At 52.2% G+C, this 6000-nt stretch overlaps 1 protein-coding gene across 1 annotated transcript in view; it reads right to left on the reverse strand.

Annotated features, from left to right (window-relative positions):
• ATP2B2 (ATPase plasma membrane Ca2+ transporting 2) overlaps positions 1-3258 on the reverse strand; it is a 696441-nt gene extending 693183 nt beyond the window's left edge. Inside the window, exon 1 of the mRNA XM_043971621.1 lies at positions 3244-3258. The gene's annotated coding sequence lies outside the window, so the exon portion shown is untranslated. The remainder of the gene's footprint in view (positions 1-3243) is intronic.
• Positions 3259-6000: the final 2742 nt, after the last annotated feature.

Consider the following 6000-nt stretch of genomic DNA (forward strand, 5'->3'; position numbering starts at 1 on the left):
TATAAAATAGGTATACATAACCTTTTGCTGTTACCAAATTTTTCACACAGCTCACAATCTGAGCCAGTGGAGGGACTGTCCACACCAATATCAACACATTATTTTTGAAATTGTCCAATATAGGTATATATCTGTGTTGTGATATGTAAATATATGTATATGTGTAAACATATGTATGTATATGGGGGGATTTAGATCTGTGATTTTGCTGACAAAGGAAATTCTCAGTGAGCAAGAACCTCAATTATCTCTAAAATGGGCACTAAATGACAAGGCTTTTCGGTCAAGATCTTGGGTTGAATCTTTCTTATGACACTGACTGATTCCAGGAAACAGGAAACTCACAAAGACCTAAGTTGCTGAGCAGGTGCTGATTTCTACTGGTACAAAGACAGACCCCTTTACCAAAGAAATCAAAGGATCAGGTCTCCCTCTCCTACTCTTCCCTCCCCCTCAAAAAAAGTACTATGCTATAGAGAGCATAGATTGAGAACTGGAAGAAAACTCAGAGGTCATCTCATTCCAAGCCCACCATTTTTTCAGACGAGGAAACCTAGATGCAAATAAATAGACATGTGCAGCTAACAGCCAAAATAAACGAGACCTTGGAAGCCCCCTTCTTCTCAAAGGTCTGACTCTGGCCTGAAACACCCCAAAACGACTGAAATAACCAACAGCCAACCAGTTAACTGGAGTGACCCGAGTTCCATCATGAGCCCAGGGCTTTGTCGACCAGAGTCGACAAAGCCCTGGAGATGGGTAAGCAACTTTCTGAATACAGAAATCACTACTCTCCACTTCCTTCCCTCATACAAGGAGCACCCAGGAAGTCATCTGAAACTAAGGACCAAGGTGAAGTCCTGGCTTAAACCAGGCAGCAGTGAATCAGGGTCCCCTGTGCACTCTAGCGTGACCATCGCCAGCTATCTAGATCCCACCCTTGAGAGCTGAGGTCCCATTCCTTCTTGAACTTTCTTATGAAGCAACCCCCAACATAGTTGTCCACAATCCCCCATTCTTCTCCGGGGCTTAGTCCCCTAAGAAAAAAAGGAGGAGCTGCCAAGGAAGGGATGAATAATAAAACCTAGAAACAAAAGGGAGGAAATAAAATGAAATGGGATATAAAGCCCAGAAACTAGACATTCAAATATTAGTCCGTTTTTTTAGCTTCCTGGAAGATCCCAAAATAGTAAATCCTGTCCTTTCCATCCCTTTCCCAATATTGTCCCTATTTCATACTGGAGAAGAGGGGAAAGGAGATGGAAAAAGGAGGGACTTAACTTTCTTGGAGAAAAGCCAGAATGTGCTTTCTAATTTATTTGGAAGGTGGGAAGGGGAAGCAGGTTTGGCCTAAATATTTTGGGTAGGTTGGATCTCTCGTTCTCAAGGTAACTGAGTCCCTGTTCTAGAGATGCCTGGCAATCTTAGCCATGAGCCAGACAGTCTAGACAGCATTGGCTGGCCAGGATTTCCCCGATCCCATATTCTCCTGCCCCAGGAAGGCCCTAGTCTCAGTTCCTTTCCTGCCTTTCCCCTTTCCTTTTTAATACTGCTCCTGAGGAATGTCTCTAACTCAGGGCCTGCGTTAAGCTAGGTCATTTGATTTGTCCCCATATCCACCCCCACTAGACAGCGAAGGGAATTAATAAAAATTGGTGGTCTCCCCAGTGGGTGCTTTAAAAAAAAATTAAGCTTTGTATGTCTCCAAATGAAACCATAACTTACCTTTCCTCAGGGAAACCATCAGACAAATTAACTGAGTGACCTTGGGACAAGTCACTTCTGCTCTCTGGGCCTCTTTAAAAAGAGGGGATTGGACTAGAATGATTTCTAGATCCTTTCCAGCCCTAAAATCCTAAGAATAAAGACCCACAGGCCCTGGCCTTGATTCAGGGTATTTGCACCTTCCCTGAGGAAGGTTTCACATCGAGTTGGGCACAACATCCCCGGCGCAAGACAGCGCCTGGCACAAGCTGCTCTTAATAACTCCAGTGCTTTAATGAACGACAAGTTCAGGGGCCTGTTAAATGGACACGGTTCTGATTCAGCACGGAAAAAAAAAAATCAGACTTGACAACCCAAGAGCTAATTCACTTCCTGGCGGAGATTTCCAACTGCAGCTAACCAATGCGGAGAAACCAACAAGCCCCAGCAGGGACAGAATTTTAGGCTACTCCGCCTTCCAGGTGAGAGAATGAATGTGTCCAAAGGATCAGAGATCTGAGTCCAATGAGCTGCAGAAAGCCCGCAGGGTCAACCCACCCTGCAGAGCCGGAACCGCAAAACTCAGAAGCGAAAGAGGGCAGAGCCCCGGGGAGGAATCAGGAGAGACCAAGGACTAGGAGACAGAGGAGGAGCGGAGACAAGGTCCCGCCCCTGCTCCTCTGCCTGAGAGCATCTCTCCTCTCCAGCCACTGATCCAACGGTCATGGTCCCTGGACGAGGGAGGACGCCTCCCCCAACACACACATCCGCCCCATCCCTGAGGGAAAAACAGGCGAAGGAGGCAAGAACTCGGACAGCCCCTAGCACCTTGAGGGGCTTTGCTGGGGGGCAAGGGGGCGCACCGGAACGCTGGCGGTATCTCCTCCCTCCCCGGGGACTCCGATGCTCCTATGGCTCTCCAAGAAAAGAGCCCCCTCTCCTTCTCTCCCGGGTACAGTGACGTCCCCCTGAGCCTGAGCTAAGAGAAGGGAGAAGGGGGTATCCCCTCCCCCAACTCCGAGCAAGTGTCCCCAGTCCGACCCTTCTCCAGGCTCCTCCCCTTTTCAAGCTGCGGCTCAGGTGCTCGAAAAGTTTCCGACACATAAGACGCCCCAAGACCCCCACCCCGAATTCAACCTTCCCACACACACACACTCCCGTGCCTAGGCAACAGGAACCCCAGCCCCACGGAGCTGTTGCCTTTCTTCCTATCCAGCCCCGGCCCCTGCTCCCTGTCCATCCGTCCGTCCGTCAGTCCGTCCGTCTATCCCTAGCCCTCCTCCCTTATCCCAGGCCAGCCCAGCCTCGGCTGCTGGCTGTGCTCTCTCTCTCTCTCTTTCTTGCCGCCGGCTCAAGGTCACAGCTGACACCGCACTCACTCTGCGCCGGACTCCCTTTCCCCGGCCGCCCCGGCCTGGCATAACCGCGGAGGGAGAGCGAGGAGAGATGCAAGCCCCCCTCCCCAGACCCCTAGCTCGGAGCCGGCCAGGGGCCGTGCCCGGAGCCCCTGGGGCCCTGGGGAGAGCCGCCCCGCCTCACCTGAGTGGGTTCCGGGAGGCGGGATGCTGCGGCTGCCGCTGCCACTGCTGCTGCTGCTGCTGGTGGCTGTACCGCGGCCGCCCCTGCTGCTGCCGCTGGGGCTGCTGCGGCTGCGGCTGCGGCTGCCGTCCGGACCTGGAGCCAGTGGCCGGGCGGCCGGGCGGTCTGGCGGGCGGCCGGGCGGGCTGGCGGACTGACGCTGCGGCTGTGGCTGTGGCTGCGGCTGCGGCTGCGGCTGCTGCTGCTGTTCGGGCGGCTGGCTCCTTTGCCGCTGCCCCGCGCCCCCACGCCCTCCCCTCGGGGGTCCGCCCCCGAGGCTGCCTCCTGCTCCGGCTCCGCTGCGCCGCCCGCTGCCGCTGCCGCTGCCGCTACCGAGGCCGCCCAAGCTGCGGCACTGCGCTCTCCTCTCCTCTCTTCTCCCCTCCTCTCCCCTCCTCCTGACGCGAGTCCTCCCTCCCTCCTCTCACTCTCGCTCCTTCCCTAGCTCTCTTCTCTCCCCAAAGTCCGGGCGGACAGTTAGGACCCCGCGGGACCCCCACGCATACGGTCCCAGCTTCGCCACCCCCAACCCCAGCTGGCCCCACGTGTTCGGAACTGGAGCTGGTAGTGGGGGAGAAGAAGATCGGGCAGGAGCTGGGGTGCGGGGCGGGGGAGTGGGGGGTGCCTCCCCCACCCTGGAGCTAGGGGGCTGAGGTTGGCCAGATCGGGCTTCACCGCTCCGCTCAGCCCCCAGCCGTCACCACTTCCCCAGCCCCCTGCAGGCCTAAGAGCTTCAGGATCACCCCCCTACCAGTACTGAGGAGTTAGGGGCGGGTCCCAGCTACCACTGGCCTGGACTGGCCTAGCCTGGAGGAGGAAAAGATGATGGCCAGGCAGTCCCCACGCTGATCCCCTGTCACTCAGTCCTTGCCATCCCCACATTCTCCCCATCCCAGCCTTCCCTCACGCACCTGTGACCCAAGCTTAGAAAGAGGATGGACAAGAGTCGCTGTAGCTTCCCGAAAGATGTCCTAGTAGCTAGAAGGGAAGGACGGGGCTGAATATGGGGGAGGATCCTGTCCAGAGATCTTGGGAGCCAGGACCCAGGCTCCAATATAATAGATCTGGGAACTAGAGGCAGGTATTCCCCAGCTTGGTGGCTGCTCTCACCCCCTCCTACCCCGTGGGACTATCCCAAAGAAAGGAGGGAGCCTGGCAAAGGGGAGGGGGGAGGAGAGAGAGACAATGATGAAACCTTTTTTGTAAAGACACTTCCCCATGCTGCCCCTTGAAGCTGGAAAGCTGAGCTCTACCAGGAAGCTGGGCCATCTGACTCCCCACCCCCTTGGTCTCCTCCATTTCATCAATTAATCATGTTTACTTGCTTATTTATTTATTGGATTTATAAAAAAAGAAAAAGAAAAAGAAAAGAAAGAAAAGAAAAGAAATTCATCTTTCACTTGTCAGTTCTCAGTAGAGGTTAGGGGCAGGGTGGAAAGGTAAACCTTTGTATATAAACATGGCCCAGGGTTCTCAATGCTTGATTGGGCCACCAGCGACTTGTGTGACCTTGGGCAAGTCACTTCAAGAAACTGGGGCCAGGATAAATTAAATGTAAAAGGAGGAGGTGGAATTAGATAATATCTAAGGTCCCTTCCAGGTCTGTGATTCAACCAACTTCTAGTCCTAGTTTTTCCCAGAAGTAGCTGGGGGAGAGACTGCCAAGGGGTGGACTTTAGGGTATGTGTACATTGAGGAAGGAGAAGGAGGGGACCCTGAGGAGTGTTGAATGATGACCATCATTCCTTATGTGAGGAGACAAGACTATTGTTTTAGGAATGACTGAGAGATTAAAAGCACTGATTGTAAACTGGATGATAGAAAAATGAGGGTCCAGTAAAGTGCAAAGTAGTTATTTGAAACATGCCTCTCTGTTTTTGAGTGTAGGAAGTTGTACATCTTAATATTTGATGTAATAGAAATTATTTTAAAGCAGAGACTTTTTTTTCTCATTGTATGCTTGATTGCCCCCACAGAGTGACACATAGTAGGTGCTTAATAAATACTTATTGTTTGATTTTCTGCTAGATTAACTGGCCTGAGATTGGACCAGAACATACAATCTCCCATAATCTCCTTTGGTTTCTACCAGTTGGGAAACAAACACTCCTGCCTGCCTCTTCCCTAGGTTTCCAGATGTCCCAAGGACCACAACATTGATTGGTACCAAGTTTTGTCAAGACCAAGTAGCCTCCTGGATGGGAACACACCACCTCCTGCTCATGCCTGCCACTGTCTGATGCTTCCTAGGACCCAGCATTCATGACGGGTGAGGCAAGTGAAGTCAGTGCCTTCTAATCACCTTCCTAAATCAAGACCACTCTGATATTCTACCTGGACTCATTTCCCAAGGGTCAGCATACTCTCACCATCTATTCTCTCCATTATTTTGATACTATTGATCTGAAGGAGAAAAAAAAAAAAGCCTTCCCAACTCCAGATATCTACCCCCTCATTCTCATCTGCCTCAACCCTACCCAACAATGGCCTACTCCAGATCTGCCCTCTGGGACATTTGCTCCAAAGTTAACAAAGTTCCTTTCCTCCCCTACTCCTTCCATCTTCTCGCACTCACCAATACATGGCTCCCCCTCAGTGACAATGTATCCCTAGTCACCCTTTCCAGGACTGACTACATTTTCATTCTTTTCCCCCATTCCTCAAATCGTTGGTTGCTGTGGGAGAGCCAGAATAATTCTGCTTTCTATTGCCACTTCC

The sequence above is a fragment of the Dromiciops gliroides genome, chromosome 1 (genome assembly GCF_019393635.1).
Source record: "Dromiciops gliroides isolate mDroGli1 chromosome 1, mDroGli1.pri, whole genome shotgun sequence".
Lineage (NCBI taxonomy): Eukaryota > Metazoa > Chordata > Mammalia > Microbiotheria > Microbiotheriidae > Dromiciops > Dromiciops gliroides.